The sequence below is a fragment of the Nicotiana sylvestris genome, chromosome 11, assembly GCF_000393655.2.
Source record: "Nicotiana sylvestris chromosome 11, ASM39365v2, whole genome shotgun sequence".
In the NCBI taxonomy this organism is placed as follows: Eukaryota; Viridiplantae; Streptophyta; class Magnoliopsida; order Solanales; family Solanaceae; genus Nicotiana; species Nicotiana sylvestris.
The window spans coordinates 156,286,418-156,303,613 of record NC_091067.1 but is presented as its reverse complement, the minus strand read 5'-3'; the positions used below and the strand labels follow the sequence as shown (position 1 = coordinate 156,303,613).

Genomic DNA, 17,196 nt, shown 5'->3' with positions numbered 1-17,196 from the left:
GTGAGAATCAAACTTGCGTAGTTCGGGCAAATTAAACGAACTATTTTAAAACATGACTCTTTTCCATTTTTATTTTTTTCTGGCAAGACAATCTATTTTCCTTTTCTATTTTTGAAAAAGACAAAATAACGATTTTTTTATTTTTTTATTTTCAACAAACAATAAAACAATCTATTTTTAATAAAAGACTCTTTTTTTTCTATATTTTTTAGTAAAACAAAATAAAAAAATTTCCTCTTTTTTTTTTCAAAATTTCGGCAGAGTTTCGCCAGTAATTGATCATTGATTTTTTCTAAAATAATCAATTAACTCCCTAATTGATATATTCTTTTTCCTCTTTTTTTTTTCCTTCAATTTTCCAACATTCCCGAGATTCAGAAACCGGTCAACATGCAAGTTCGAAACAAATATATGTACAGAGCAATTAGGATGCATTAGAATGGTCTTTTTATTTCAGGTTGCTAGTCCTAGACGGACCCAACCCCTGTGTTGAGTCCCCTAAGTCAAATGCAACGTGATGCAAATAAGCGTTCCTACTAGGGATCCGGCATGAGGTTTCGTTAACCTGGGTATATGTTCTAGACTGTGTACCCAAGCGGACAACTCGAGCCGAGAAGGGGGCAACTTACCGAGAATCAAAAGGTCATCCAGCTTCGTAACTTATCCGTCCTCTTTCTTATTTCAGGTATTGACACTAACAGAATAAGGAGCCTCGACCAGCGAGCTTCTCCCCGGAGGTAAGAAGAGAAAGGTTTCGCCACAGTTTATATGTACAGTTCAAATAATATCAAAGCGGTAAAAGCAACATTTAGCACATTAGGCTCAAATATGTAAAAATCAGATAAAACCAAATATAACAATTTATCTAAGCTCGAATTCTAACCCTGAACCAGAGATTTTGGGTTTATTCCCCAGCAGAGTCGCCAGAGCTGTCACACCTCCTTTTTCCGCCCCCGCGAGGGTATAAGGGAGTTTTTTCCGATTAAAGGACAATCGAAACGGGATTTATTTATTTATTTCAGAGTCGCCACTTGGGAGATTTAGGGTGTCCCAAGTCACAAATTTTAATCCCGAATCGAGGAAAAGAATGATTATGTATTACAGTCTGCGCACCAGAAATCCGGATAAGGAATTCTGTTAACCCGGGAGAAGGTGTTAGGCATTCACGAGTTCCGTGGTTCTAGCACGGTCGCTCAACTGTCATATTCGGCTTATTTATCTGATTTTAATACAAATATGAACTTATGTGCAAATTTTATCTTTTTACCGCTTTTATTATTTTTACAAGAATGTGAACATTGTTTAAAAACATGTCTTTGAATTGCGCCACACAAAATGCAACCGCGATCCGGAACGTATTTTTATTCAATGTTTTGGGATTTGGATTTGGGTCGCATAGATACACACCTGTGTTTAAGAATGTATTATTATTAAAATCATGCCTAAAGTGATTAACGTGTTATTATTTATGGGTAAGACTGTAGAATTCACAAAACAGTCCATCCCGAATTCTAAATACTCAATTAAACATTTATTGAGGGCCCCGCAGTTAGTGCATTTTATTGGGCGAGGCTCATCTCATTTTATTTTTAAAAGGACAGTCCTAAAATGCCTACATTTTTTATTGAAATTTGTCTCTACAAAATAAAGGAGAAATATCTTAATTTATTTACATGTTATTACCTAGTTACATTATACTAGGCATGTTCTCAGTTTGTCAAATTAAAAAAAAACATAGCAATTCTAATTTTAATCCTAGACCATTTACATGCTGAAATTAACCAATATTATTTAACTAAACAATATTTCTACCAACTTCCTACTAGATGGCCTATTCGTTTGATTTTTGACTCGACGGAATTACTACACCATTTATTTATTTTTAGGCAATAGATGTAGATAACTATTTGTTAAGCTATCGTCGAATGTTCCACTATATATATTAAATATCTACATGATTCTAATTTTTGTAAGCTAAATAATTTATACATACAAATAAAATTCAGAATATAATTAAATATAAATCAGAATTTCAACTTTTCATTTTTTCGTATTCATGCTTCATATTTCGGATTACAATAACCAGCGTGTCAGTTGTGTACCTGATATTGGAAGCAAAAGAAAATGAAGATGAGAATCAACAACAGTAATAACAATACAACACAGCAACAACAGCCCAGCAACAGTAACAACCCAGTAACAGACCGGTGGAGTAGTAATCCCAAAACAAATGCTTCCAACTTTTATGAAACCACAACAATTAATGCTGATTTCAAACAATGAAAGAAAGCAGAATATTTTTTTTTTGTTATTTGAAAGCTTTTCTTTCTCTTAAATGTTCAGCCTTTTTTTTTCTCTTATTTTCTTTCTGTTCCAGATTCGTTCCTCTATTCTTTCTATCTGTTTTCCCTTATCTGTATTCAAGACCTCCTATATATAATCTCATCCCATAAATCTTTTAATCAATTAAAATCAACCTATTTTCACTACCAAACTCATTATCTTCTCACTCATCCCCATTATATTAAATAAATATATCACACTACCTCATTATATTTTGTCCTCCATGCCTAACATAAATAAATACAAGATTCCCCCCACTAAATTTTGTCTTGTCCTCCCTTTATATTAAATAACTAAATCACAAACCACCCCATTTCATTTTGTCCCTCATGCTTCACATAAAAAATTACAAAATGTTCAATTACCAAACTACCCTCCGACCTTATTGCAATTACCTATTTTACCCCGAAACGTACTACAAATTACCAAACTACCCCACCAGCTATAACAAACAATTAATCAAACTTAACCAAAATATAGACAATATGATCAATTTCTAACAATGTTCAAACAACAAATTTCATAAACATGATTTCTTCAACATTTCAACAACAAATCACATGAACACAAATTGCACAACAAAGAACAACTAAAATTTGATTGAACAATATTTTTAGCAACATACAAACCTATTTTCAGATTCAACAACAACAACAACAACAAACAAGTATATTTAGATTTCTAAATTCAATAATATTGAACTTAAAATCAACCATAACAACATTACAACCAACAATTCCTATATCAAACTTAAACAAGATTATGAGACAAATTCAAGAGATAATCATAAATGATAAACAAGAAATCAAACTATACAAATTTCGGATTCAAGATCAACAAACATAATATGAACATGAATTAAATCTAAAAATAAAAACGACGGATTCAAATGATTAAAACCAACATACTTCCTTTATTACAACTAAATTCTTTTAGGCAAATGACAACAAAACTTATAACAAAGATGCATGATTAAAAACATAACTTCGCATTAAATTACTGGACGAACTTCAAACAATGAATAAACATGCATTAAACTCTATTTTAAGCAACATGACAGATTCAAACGATTTAAACAACATTAATAATTTCTAGAAAATACATAACAACATGAAACAAATTGAAGAAATAATCAATTAAATTTCAATTTGAATCTAACAAACATTAAACTAACAAATATTTACCTAAACAATAATACAAACATGAAATAAACATGAAAAACAACTAATTAAACTTCCATTTGAAATCTGAAAATTAACTCAACAAAACATATAAACATGAACAAAACAAAAAAAAAATCAAATATCTACTAACCGGATTGAACGAAATATGTACGGACTGTTTCGACAAGCCTGGACCAAAGCTCGACCAAACGATGACGAACTCGAACAGTGATCGACGATATCGACCAAAACTCATCCATGTACGCGAACTCGACTAGAGTTGACGCCGAAGTGAAGCAACAGTCGACGCAGCAGCGTGGTTTGTTTTAACCTCAGCTGTTCGACGTGCACAGTAGGGTCGTGTGGGCTGGGAGCAGCTGCTTGTCGAAGGTCGTTCATGGCTGAACGACAGTGAAGCCTGGTGGGTGTTCATGGTTGGTGGTTCTTGGGGTCGCTTGGACGTGATGTTGAGGCAGAGCGAGGAGAACGCTGAAGCAGAAGCAGCGGGCAGTCCATGGACGAGCTCGAGCTCGCCATGGAGAAGATAAAGCAGCAAAAGGTAGCCATGGTCAAGCTTGAGCTCGTCAATGGAGAAACAACGCTGGGGCGATGGACTATCGTGGTGGTTGTGTCGTTTGGTTGTTTGAACGAAGAACGACGGAGGAGGAGCAAAAGTTGGTCGGAAGGGAGGGTAGCCATGGATGGGGTCTTGCTTGAGGAAGAAGAAGAAGAAGAAAGATAGAAAGGGGGGGCGGGTCTCTTAGTGTTAGGGTTTTCTTTTGTTTTTCTTTTTTTTTTGTTTTGTTTTTGTTTTTTTGTAAAAAATGAAAAAATGAAAATGAAGAGGGGGAGTTGGGTTGTTGGTACTGGACTGGGTCGACCGGGTCGACCCAGTTTGAAATGGACTGGGTCGTTTGGGAAGATAGGACCATTTTTTGGGCCTGTGGCTTGAAATCGAAGAAGAGGCCAAATTCCGACTTTCTTTATATTTTTGCTCTTTTTTCTTCTTTTATTTTTTCTAAAACTAAATTATAAAAATACTTAACTTATTATTAAGAACTAAATTAAGTTATAAAAGCGTAAATTAACTCCAAATAACAATTAACGCACAATTAAGTAATAATTAAGCATAAAATTGTATATTTGGACATTAAATGCTAAAAATGCAAACGATGCCTATTTTTGTAATTTTTATTTTTTTGTAAAACAAACTTAGTTACTAACAAATTGTAGAATTAAATCCTACATGCAAAATGCGACATATTTTTGTATTGTTAATAATTTAACAAATAAACATGCACAGACAAACATACAAATAGTTACACAAATATCACAAAATTGCACCAAAATTGCACACCAAGAAAAATTATTTTATTTTTTGAATTTTTTGGGAGTAATTCTCATATAGGGCAAAAATCACGTGCTTACACTTACAACATAGCAGACACATTCATCATGTTATAATGGTATACTATCAGATTCATAACACTGATTCGAGAACATCCTCTAACGAAGTATTCAAGCAGAAATTTTCAATTATTCTCATTTAGAACTTAAGATGGAGCAATTACAAGTTGAGTAGGGTACCCTAAGGCATGCTTTACTAAGTAAGCAAATAAATCTTATATGATGAGAAAATGAGTGAACAAATCTTAGATGCAGTATGTATGTCATTATCATAATGCAAATAGCCATCTCTACTTCATCGTGACAGAGAAGGCATCAAGGATAGTATAGCTTGCTTAATTTGGTCTAGCTATTAATAAATAAAAATGTATCTTAGGGATGGAATTCTATACCATAGTTCTGACAAAGAGCTTAACTTTCTAAGTGAGCTTGGGTAGAAGAACTATCTATAAGGCCTCTATAGGCATGCTAATAACGAGTGTAACTCACTCATTTACGGGACATTCTTCGCTAATTACTGCCAAAGGATATCCAAAGCTAATTATTTCATTGAAACCCATGCTCGTGATATTGGGCATTTAAAAATAAGAAGAAAGGCCTAAGCATGGTGCTTATCATAAAGCAATATACTTCCATTAACAGAGAGGCCAAAAAGAGCATAAGTTAAGGTCTCAGGTTTATGGGGAGATCATCAAGTTTTCTGCTATTGTTTTAACTGAAGGAGTTTACATAGATTTAAAGCTATTCAGTACTTAAGAAATGCAGCCATCAACAAAACCATATAAGCATACTATTTATGAATAATGTAAATCCACAAATTACTTGCAACATATTCGATTAACTTTTGCAATAGCCTTATATTTATGTCATGATTATCTGGACATGAAAGAACCTAAGCTCATATTGCTCGAAGGTATACAGGATACACCAACACTCTTACAGAAGGCATTCTCTTTTCTTTTCTTTTTTTAACCTTTGACAGATAAATAGTAACCTGTCCACAAATATTACACTCCCAAATTCTTGAGTTAAAAGATTACTCATTTTTACTCATAAACGCTATTGAAGTTCACAAGTAAGTAAGGAGTTTTTTCACATAATACGTTTATCCTTAACAAGAAGTTAGATATGAAACATCAAGTGAGCATGGCCTTTTAACGACATAGAACACACAAAATATTTGTGTAGGCAATTTATCAAGTATTTATTTATGGGTTTCTGGACAAACACGACTGGAATACAATTTCCTTATAGACATGACTTTTATGTGTACAAAATGAGTCCTAAATCATGATCTCTACATAGGAAGTGAGCTACCAATTTTCAAACAGAAATAACTATTTGCCTTTAACATAAAAATAATAATAACAGAAAGAGGAACTTAATGTTAGAGGTCACTGACCTTTTTGTAGGCAGAGAACGGGGCGACGTCAAGAAAATTTACTACCTCCGGCTTTGGCCCAACTCTTTCTCTCTGATCGTACTTTGGAAGGGCGATAGATTAAATAGAGATCAAAAGGCAAAGAAACTTAAAAGGCTAGATTTTAAGAGAGTGGGAGGAAGATAAACTATGAATAGTTAGCCAAACAGTAAGGGTTAAGGGAGATAAAAGGGGCGTCCAACCTCTCTCTCCAGATGGACTCCAAGTGCTGGTTTTTATAGGTGAAAATCTAGGGTTCTTGGTTTTGGGCGGGATTCTGAAATTGATTTTGAACTTGGTCAAAACAACCGTTGAATCACAGACTCGTGATTGAGAAGAGCCGTTGGAAAAAGCAAATCAAATCCTTGGTGTTGATTCTAAATCAGATTTTCTGAAAAGTCATTTTGGCTTTATTTGCTGAACGAATCATTGAAGATACGTTAATGGTATAGAGGGAAAAACATTTGAAGTGTTAAGATGGAAAGAGGAGGAAAATTTTCACCAAAATGGAGTGGCATGTCTCTGAGGAAACAGAGGGAAGAAGACAAGAAATGGTCGTTCTAGGGAAATTAGGATTAAGCACAATCTGATTTGGTGAGACGACAAAACGACGTCATTTAGGGAAATTCTAGAGGCTTCTTAGGTTGGGCTGCTGGGTTGACGAATTGGACCATGGAAATGGGTTATTGTGTGGAAATGAAAGAATGAACTTGGGCCTTTAATAGACCGAATTTAATTGGTCTTTTTCCAATCTTCAAATTATTTCTTTTGAACTTCTTTGTATTGAGATTTAAATTTATACACCATATATGTATGAGAAAAATAATATTAAGAGATATTAATAATATTAAAGTAATGAAAATATTAGTCACGGTAATATTATTAACAACAACAATAATAATATCTAATGTTAGTAATAATAATAGAAACAATAGCAATAATAAAAATAATGATACTAATTAGGTCTATCTTGGGATAACAACTTGTAAAATAATTATTCTTAAATTATTAGTAATATTAGAAGCTTAAAGAGATAGTTTGGAAGAAAGAAGGGTCAAAATTGGATGTCAACAAGGAGTATCTATACGTCGGAGTCAAGCATGCCCGTGAGTCTAGTATTGTAATTGTTGTAACTCCGTTGTGATTTATTCATGCTTAATACGATGCTTATCATTGTTGGTTCCCTTGTCGGGATGTTAGAGTTTATGATATTGTCTCCCTTGCCGGGATGTTGTTGTTATACTCTTGTTCCCTTGTCGGGATTCTCTTATGATTGATGTTGATTTGTAAATGGGATCGGGTGGTACACCACCACGGTGATATTTGAAATGGGAGCGGGTTGCACGCATGCAACAAGATATAAGAAATGGGAGCTGGTTTCACGCCTGCAACAAGATATATGAAATGGGAGCGGGTTGCACGTCTGCAATAAGAAAAAAATGAAAGTGAATATTGTGTTTGTTTTCCTCATTATTGTTGGCAATGAAATTCTGGTTTCTTTACATTTCTCTTTGGTATTTTATTGTTATTTGATTCTCCCTGTAGCATGCTTTCCCATCCCCATCTTTAACTGTGAATATCTGATTTTATTTTCCGTTGTATATGATTTAACTGCACAGGTTTATTTGGTAGTCTGGTCCTAGCCTCGTCACTACTTCGCTGAGGTTAGGCTAGGCATTTACCAGCACATAGGATTGGTTGTGCTGATACTACACTCTGCACTGTGTGCAAATTCCGGTGCTGCAGCTTTTGGACCGCAGTGAGGGTGTTGTCTTCAGTCCATTCAGGCGACCCGAGGTAGTCCTGCAGGCGTCCGCATGCCTTGGCGTATCCTTCTCTCCTTCCCTTTCTATTTTTACTGATTCAGAGACAGATTCGTGTATTTTCTATTCAGACTCTATTTATACTATTCATAGATAGTCCGTGACATTGTGACACCAAATTCTGGGTAGATTTGTACTTAGATTTCTGCAGTTGTATTAAATTAAATTATCACATTTCGTCTTCCGTACTATTTTTGCTACCATTATTTCCGCTGCTTTTGTTATGTTGTTTTGGAATTGCTAAGGGATATAACTGAAAATGGTCAAATAATTGAACTAATCGGCTAGCCTAGCTTTTACTAGTAGGCGCCATCACGACTCCCGAGAGTGAAAAAATCCGGGTCGTGACACAGTTCTATAGGGCTGCTATTTAGGAATTAGCCAGTGCGTTCTGAATTTCAGTTTTTCAGTTCAAATATTCAAGACAAAAGTATCATGAAGTTAAGATTTTTAGTTTAAAATTTCAGGACAAAATAAGTACTGGCTAATCTCTAAATGGAATCCTTGAGAATGACTATTTGTGCACTTGGCAAAATGCAGCAATAGCACTTTAAGCCCGCTATTTAAAATATATCCATAATTTTTAATGTAATTAGGGATATCTACGGGCCTCAATGGTGGCCACAAAGGAGATTGGTAGTGGAATGCAGTTGTCCAAGGTAAAGTGGAAGCAAAGAAGGTGGCTTACCTGCGGTTAGTAGGGAGCACTAACGAGGAGGAGAAGAGAGAGAACAGTCAAAGGTATAAGGTAGCTAGGAAGGAGGCAAAGATGGCAGTGACGGAGGCTAAGACGACAGCTTTTGCTCATCTGTATGAGGAACTAAGGAACAAAGGTGGGGAGAAGAAGTTATTTCGACTCGCTAAGGCGAGAGAGAGGACAACTCGGGATCTGGACCAAGTGAGGTGCATAAAAGATGATCACGGCAAAGTTTTGATGGGAGATGATTAGATTAAGAGGAGGTGGCAGACCTACTTTCATAAACTTCTAAGCGAAGAAAGGGATCAGGATATTATACTTGGGGAATTGAGGAATGCCGACAGTCACCATGAATTAAGTAATTGTAGGGACATTGATATTGACGAAGTCATGGAGGCAATACGTAAGATGAGAGGGGGCAGAGCTACCGGGCCAGACAAAATTCCGGTTGAACTGTGGAGGTGTGTGGGTAGAGCAGGCTTGGAATGGCTTACTGCATTGTTTAGTGTTATATTCAAGACTAATAGGATGCCTGAAGAGTGGAGGTGGAGTACAATGGTCCCGTTGTATAAGAACAAAGGTGATGTCCAGAGCTGTAACAACTATAGGGGCATCAAATTACTAAGTCATACCATGAAAGTTTGGGAGAGAGTGGTAGAAATGAGAGTGCGAAGGACGGTGTCTATTTCAGACAACCAGTTCGGGTTCATGCCGGGGCGATCTACCACAGAAGCTATCCACCTTATTAGGAGGATGGTGGAACAGTACAGGGATAGGAAGAAGGATCTCCACATGGTGTTTATTGATCTGGAGAAAGCGTACGATAGGGTTCCTAGGGAGGTCTTATGGAGCTGCTTAGAGGATAAAGGGGTCCCGGTTGACTATATTAGGGTGATTAAAGACATGTATGCTGGAGCTAAGACTCGGGTTAGGACAGTAGGAGGCGACTCTGAACACTTTCCAGTTATTACGGGGTTGCACCAAGGGTCTGCGCTCAGCCCATTCCTATTTGCCCTGGTGATGGATGCACTGACTCATCATATTCAAGGGGAGGTGCCATGGTGCATGCTATTTGCTGATGACATTATTCTAATTGACGAGACACGAGGCGGCGTCAACGAGAGGCTAGAGATTTGGAGACATGCTCTTGAGTCTAAAGGTTTCAAGTTGAGCAGGACGAAGACGGAATACCTCGAGTGCAAATTTGGAGTTGAGCCGACGGAAGCGGGAGTTGAAGTGAGGCTTGACTCTCAAGTCATTCCCAAGAGGGGTAGTTTCAAGTACCTTGGATCGGTTATTCAGGGGATCGGGGAGATTGACGAGGATGTCACACACCGTATAGGGGTGGGGTGGATGAAGTGGAGGTTAGCGTCGGGAGTCTTGTGTGACAAGAAAGTGCCACCGTTACTAAAAGGTAAGTTTTATAGAGCAGTGGTTAGGCCTGCCATGTTATATGGAACTGAATGTTGGCCGGTAAAGAACTCACACATCCAGAAGATGAAAGTAGCAGAGATGAGGATGTTGAGGTGGATGTGCGGGCATACAAGGATGGATAAGATTAGGAATGAAGATATTCGAGAGAAGGTGGGTGTGGCCCCCATGGAGGACAAGATGCGGGAAGTAAGACTCAGATGGTTCGGGCACATTCAGAGGAGGAGCACTGATGCACCGGTGAGGAGGTGTGAGCGACTGGCTGTAGTGGGCACGCGGAGAGGTAGAGGGCGACCTAAGAAGTATTGGGGAGAGGTGATCAGACAGGACATGGCGCGACTTAGGATTACTGAGGACATGGCCCTTGACAGGGAATTATGGAGGTCGAGCATTAAGGTTGTAGGTTAGGGGAAAGTTGTGAATATTTCTACAGCACAATAGAGTGAGACTAGCCAGTTAGGAGTTAGACTAAGAATGTCATTGGTCGTCTATTGATGCAGGGCTTTATCTGCTAGTTTTACTATACCAGCCATCTATTTCGTATTTCGTATTCTGTATTTCATATCTCTTATATTGCTGTTATTTTATTATGCATTTTTATGGTACTAATATATCGGCTCTTGTTGCTTTTTTGAGCCGAGGGTCTCCTGGAAACAGCCTCTCTACCCTTCGGGTAGGGGTAAGGTCTGCGTACATATTACCCTCCCCAGACCCCACTTGTGGGATTATACTGGGTCGTCATTGGTGTCGTTGTTGTTGTTGCAATGTAATTAAGGATTAACCAATTCCTCCAAACTTCAGGACTAAGTATCCTGAATTTTTGAGTTGCGCGCTAATTTGAAATTCACGACTAAGTGTCCTGAATTTCTGAACTACTAATCTAAAATTCAGGATATATGATTCGATCTTCTAAACACAATTTTCAAACTTTAGAACACAATGTCCTGAAGTTCGTGATGTAATCTATTTCAATTTCTTAATAGAAATTGTGCATTCGTGGTGTAATTTAATTAGCTATTTTTAAGATAAAAGTATACTGATTCACTCATCTGAAAAACCTAAGGCACTTACTATATGAAGTTTAAAAGAACTTTCAAAACGTTAGAGAGCAAGAGAGGATAAGAAGAACAAATATGAACCAATTTAAAATAAATAAAATATTAAATGGAATAGATCTTTTCTTAGCTCTAATCTTGGATCCAGATTGCTATACGTATAAATAAAGTTCAAAAAACATTATTAAGCTTTGAAAAAAGGATAGCCAGATTTTTTATATAGATAAATATATTCCTTAAAACAAGACAATGCCATGCACATGATTTTCAAGTATTCTACAACTATGTGAAACAAGTTTATATACATTTATTTTCCCCAATTTCATTATACTTACTAAAATAATTTAATTACTAGTTCTTTTTCATTTTCTTCCCATTGATTTCTCCGATACATGTGCAACTAGATTTGAGGAAGATCAAATATTTTCTTGATAAAATCTCCCAATATAACTAATTTGCTTCATTGATCCGATCACCAACGTTATCAACGGATGATTTCCTACTTGTTCATAATGAATCACTCAATTATCCCTCCAACACACACACAAAAAAAATACAATATTATATATATTAACTTGAGAACATTAGAGAAATACAAAAACTTAAAATTCTGGATCCGCTTCGGCTCGCTAGAGGCCATTTTAGTTGACAACACAAGACCACATTCCCATTACCTTTTGTTGTTTGAATCTCGAGATGTAGAATTCTTATTCTCTTACAATATAAGTATGTTGATTTTTACCATTAAGAAATATAGTGGGATCAATAAAATCTCTCAATCCTTAACCAAAGATCCTAGGATCAAGCCCGTTGAGTTGAAAAAATCTGCGAGAGACTGCTTCCCCTAGACTGTGCCCTATGCATCATGAACCCAAATAAGTCATGCCAGTAAATTTAAAATACGAATGCATAAAGAAAGAATTAAATAAATATGTGATTTTGAAATCATTATGTATGGCAATCTGCGGCTGTTTCTCGTATTAAAATCCTACAAGATTTTTTTTTGCAAGTTGAAGTCTTGAATTCTCGAACTGTTTGTGGAGGGTAAACAACAATATTGTAAACAAAAAGAATCTTGATTCATTTGTCAATGGAATCTATGTAATGGACTTGCCACTTAGAAATGTAACTATAGAAATAATTGAGAAATGAATGAGTAGACTTTTATTGTTTTAAGTAATTCAGTACAATGGATATTACAAATCTATTGAATTAATCTGCGAGCTCCATTGATGACTTCAACCTGAAAGAAAATATAAAAGAATAAGAGAGATGAAGAATGAGAGAGGAGAGAATAAAGAAGAGAAAGATAGAAGAAAAAGATTGAGAAGAAAGAGTGAATACCGGTCAAAAATTAACTTTCTTGGGCCAACCCAATTTTGTTATAACAGCCCAATCTCTCTAACTACTTCTAATTTCTGCACTGTTGGATCTAATTGCTTTTAATATCTTAGTCGTTGGATTTACAATATCTAAGCCATTGATCTCTTATTAACTATCTCCTCTCCTTGCCATGTGTCATCTCCTATTTACCCCATTTTTACCCTAAAGACGGGATAAATCTGTGATCCTTGAGGTAAATGTAACTGGTAAGAGACTGACCATACCCTTTTAAGTATTGTACATGGTCTATAGTACTTAGCACATAATTTCAAATTTCTTCGCATAGCTATAGATGCTTGTCTATAAGGCTGAAGCTTGAGGTAGACAAGGTCGCCTTCATTGAGGACTCTGTCAGTCCTATTCTTGTCTGCATAGATTTTAGTGCAGGTTTGGGCTACACCAAATTCTCCTTGAGCTGTTGTAGCATTTGTTGTCTTTGTGCAATACATGAACCCACATGTAAGTGTAAGGAATAGGAAGAGAACCCAATAAAATCTGGGGAGGGGCAAACCCATAAAAAGCCTGAAAACGAGTAGTCTTTAGAGAACTGTGGTGGTTGGTGTTATACCACCACTCAGCCAATGGAAGCCATGTGACCCATTGTTTAGATTCAGAGAACACCATAGACCCGAGGTAGTATTATAAGCATCGATTAAGTCTTTTAGTCTGACCATCTGTTTGTGGATGATAAGCAGTGGACATTGTGAGTTTAGTGCCCAAAGTTTTAAACAGCTGCTGCCAAAAATGACTAGTAAAAATAGGATCCCTGTCTGATAGAATGGTTTTAGGAAGGCCATGAAGTTTATAGATCTCCTTCAAGAAAAGATTGGCCACATCCTTGGCTGTATAAGGGTGTTTTAAGGCCAAAAAATGACCATATTTAGTGAATCTGTCAATAATGACCAGGATAGCATTCTTTTGACTCGAAGAAAAGAGTCTTTCAATGAAATCCATGGCTATGTCTTGCCGTGGAAACTCAGGAATAGGAAGGGGCTGTAGAAGCCCTGCAGGGTGCACATTCTCAGTCTTGACTTTTTGGCAAGTTTCATATTTAGACACCTATTTAAGTATATGAGCTTTTATATTAGGCCAGTAGAAGATAGATTGAACCCTTTTATAGGTAACATGCTGCCCAGAATGACCCCCTAGAGGAGATAAATGTAAGGTTTTAAAGATCTTAAGCCTTAAGTTAGCTCCCCTGCCTACAAAAATCTTCTCTTTAAACCTGATAACTCCTTGAGTTAGAGTGTATTTAGGCTTGGCCCCATGTATTGTAATCAGCTCAGTTATGAGTTGTGATGCCACAAGATCATGCTCGTAGCTCATCTCCATCATTTTCATCAATGTAGGTTCCACAGAAGAAATAGCATAGAGTTCAAATACTTCCTCTTGTCTTCTGGACAAGGCATCTGCTACTCTATTTTCAGCCTCCTTTTTGTACTGTGTCTCATAGTCCAATCCTAGTAACTTGGTTAGACCTTTCTGTTGCAGTGCAGTTGTCACCCTTTGCTAAAACAAATATTTCAGACTGTGGTTATCAATTCTGATCATAAAATGACTCTTTTGTAAGTAGTGTCTCCATCTGTCAACAGCAGATAGTACAACCATGTACTCCTTCTCATAAGTGGATAACCCCATATGCGCAGAGGCTAATGTTTGACTAAAGAAGGCAATGGGTTTACCTTCTTGCATTAATACTGCACACATACCTGTATCACAAGCATCCGTTTCAATGATGAAAGACTTAGTGAAGTCTGCTAATGCCAGTACAGGAGCTATTGTCATGGCTTCCTTAAGCTGAAAGAATGTTTGTTCAGCTTCTGAGTTCCACTGGAAGGCATTTTTCCTTAGCAAGTTTGTTAGAGGCTTGCTAATGGCTCCATATGACTTGATAAATCTTCTATAGTACCCTATCAGGCCTAGGAAACCTCTTAGGGCTTTAACTGATTTAGGAATAGGCCACTTGGACATAGCTTCAATTTTAGAAGGATCAGTTGACACCCCTTCACCAGTGAAGATGTGGCCCAGGTAGTCCACCTTAGGTTGTCCAAAGGAACATTTGGACAGCTGTTCAGCTCTTAATATTTCCAATACTTTTCTGAGATGAGTGACATAAGATGTCATAGAAGGACTGTAGACTAATATGTCATCAAAAATACTAAGATAAACTTTCTCAAATAGGGCTGAAATACATGATTCATTAAAGATTGAAAGGTGGCAGGTGCATTGGTCAAGCGAATTTAATAGAGTCATGCCCTTTCGCTTGGTGATAAATTAAGGATGATATCTACAAATCTGCATTAGAGTCATGTCCTTTCGCTTGGTGATTCATTAAGGTGGCAGGTGCATTTGTAGATATCATCCTCCCCCATTCTAATTTGGTGATAAACTGCCCTTAAGTCAATCTTAGAATATACACTTGATCCACACAACTCATCCATTAGGTTATCTACCAGAAGGATTGGAAATTTGTTTTAAATAGTCATGTTGTTCAATTCTCTATAATCAGTGCAAAACCTCCAACTTCCATCTTTCTTCTTAACCAATAGTACAGGGGAAGAGAAAAAGGAATGACTGGGTTGTATTAGTCCATTATGCAACATTTCATTGACCCGCTTTTCTATCTCATTTTTTTGAAAAAAATTATACATGTATGGCCTTATGCTGATTGGATTTGCATATGATTTCAGGGGAATGTGGTGATCATGATTCCTCCTAGGAGGCAGGGAAGTAGGCTCAGCAAACTGATGGAGGACTGTGCTGATTTCTGCAAGTATTTCTCCTTCATTTTGCTCTTCTGCAGCTGAAATAGTAAACAGGTGAGCCTAGACTTTCTTCCCTTTCTTCAGTAACTGTTTCACTCCATAAGTAGACATACTTTTTAGCTCCCCTTGACTGTAGATACCCTTCAATCCCACCCTTTTTCCTCTGTGAGTCACTTTGACCTTGTATTCTATAAAATCTACGAGTACATGATTATGTTTTTTCATCCAGTCACCTCCCAGAATTATTTCATTCCCTCCAATCTAATCAACCTCATTGAATCTTCAAATTCTACTCCTTGGATACTTTATTTGAAGGTGGGACAAGTGTAATAACTCATCACATGATTTCCATTGGCCACAATAACCCTAATAGGAGAGGTCTCTTTAATTACACACCCCATTTTCTTGGCAATATCTATATCTAAAAAACTGTGTGTACTACCTGAGTCTAACAAGATAAATATGCTATTCTTCTTAGATTCACCTCTCAATTTAATAGTGTTAGGAACCTCATTACCTGATAAAGCATTTAGACTAATTGCCTCATCAATTACTTCTTTTTCCTGTGAGTATGGGTCTGTTTCTTCAAACCTTGCTTCCCTTGTTGATCGGTCGTAGCAGAGATAGCATTTAACTGCCTCTATTTGCATTGGTGTCCTGGGTAATATTTATCTCCACACTTGTAGCAAAGTCCTTGGGCTCTCCTAGTTTCAAACAACTTGTTATCTTGACTACCCAATGAGTTATTAGGAACTCAAGTGGTCTGAGAAGGATAATTTGTAGCTGGACTCCTATTTCTCTGCACTCTATCTTTTTTGTTCAAGGATTCTATCAGGTTCTCTTGATGTCAAGCCTTCTTTACTGAAATGGATATGGGTCTAACATTTTAACAGAGTCTCTAATTTCCTCTTTTAGCCCTTCAATGAAAAACTCTAAGAAAAATTCCTCCGGTATAGTTGGATTCCTTATTAACACCCAAGCTTTCAAGTCTTCAAATTCTTCCAAGTATTCATGAACAATTCATTTTTGTTCTATGTGTTAAATTCACCAATAAGGTTTAATTTACTATTAATTGCACCTTTAAATCTATTACAGAGTTCTGTGGTAAAATTTGTCCATCTAACTATGCCTTTGCTAACATGGTAGGAGAAGAACCAAGATTCAACCTTACCATTGAGGTGAAGAACAACTTCCTCCAGTTTCTGTTGTGGGTCTGTTATGCGATTGTACTGGAAGTACCTCTCGCATTTGCACAACCAGGCACATGGATCTACTCCTTCAAAATATGGAATTTCCCATTGAGAAATTCCCCTATGATCGACCCAATGAAGATTCACCATTTTCTTCAACTCGTGTGCGATTACCAGACCCCATAATCTGCAGTCCTTCAGTTGGTGCACTTCCCAGAATTCCTCCTTGTGGAGAGACCACTTTCTCCAATAGCTTGTCGATTTTGTTACCTAGTTCATCAATTTTCGAATCACTTGATAACATGTATTCTGTAATTGTGCTTCTAACTTTTTGACTGATTCATCTGTAGATTTAGACCTTGTTTCTGCTCTTGTCATCGTGAATTTGGCCAGAAAATTGCTCTGATACCAATTGTAATGGACTTGCCACTTAGAAATGTAACTATGAAAATATTTGAGAAATGAATGAGTAGACTTTTATTGATTTCAGCAATTCAGTACAATGGATATTACAAATCT

General features: G+C 36.7%; 1 long non-coding RNA gene across 1 annotated transcript; it reads right to left on the bottom strand.

Moving 5' to 3' along the window:
• Positions 1–1,914: 1,914 nt before the first annotated feature.
• Positions 1,915–6,884, bottom strand: LOC138882350 (uncharacterized). Its single transcript, XR_011403936.1, has 2 exons — positions 6,316–6,884; positions 1,915–2,102 (listed from the first exon to the last, which is right to left on the bottom strand). It is a non-coding gene; the product is annotated as an uncharacterized lncRNA (long non-coding RNA).
• Between the last annotated feature and the right edge of the window lie 10,312 nt (positions 6,885–17,196).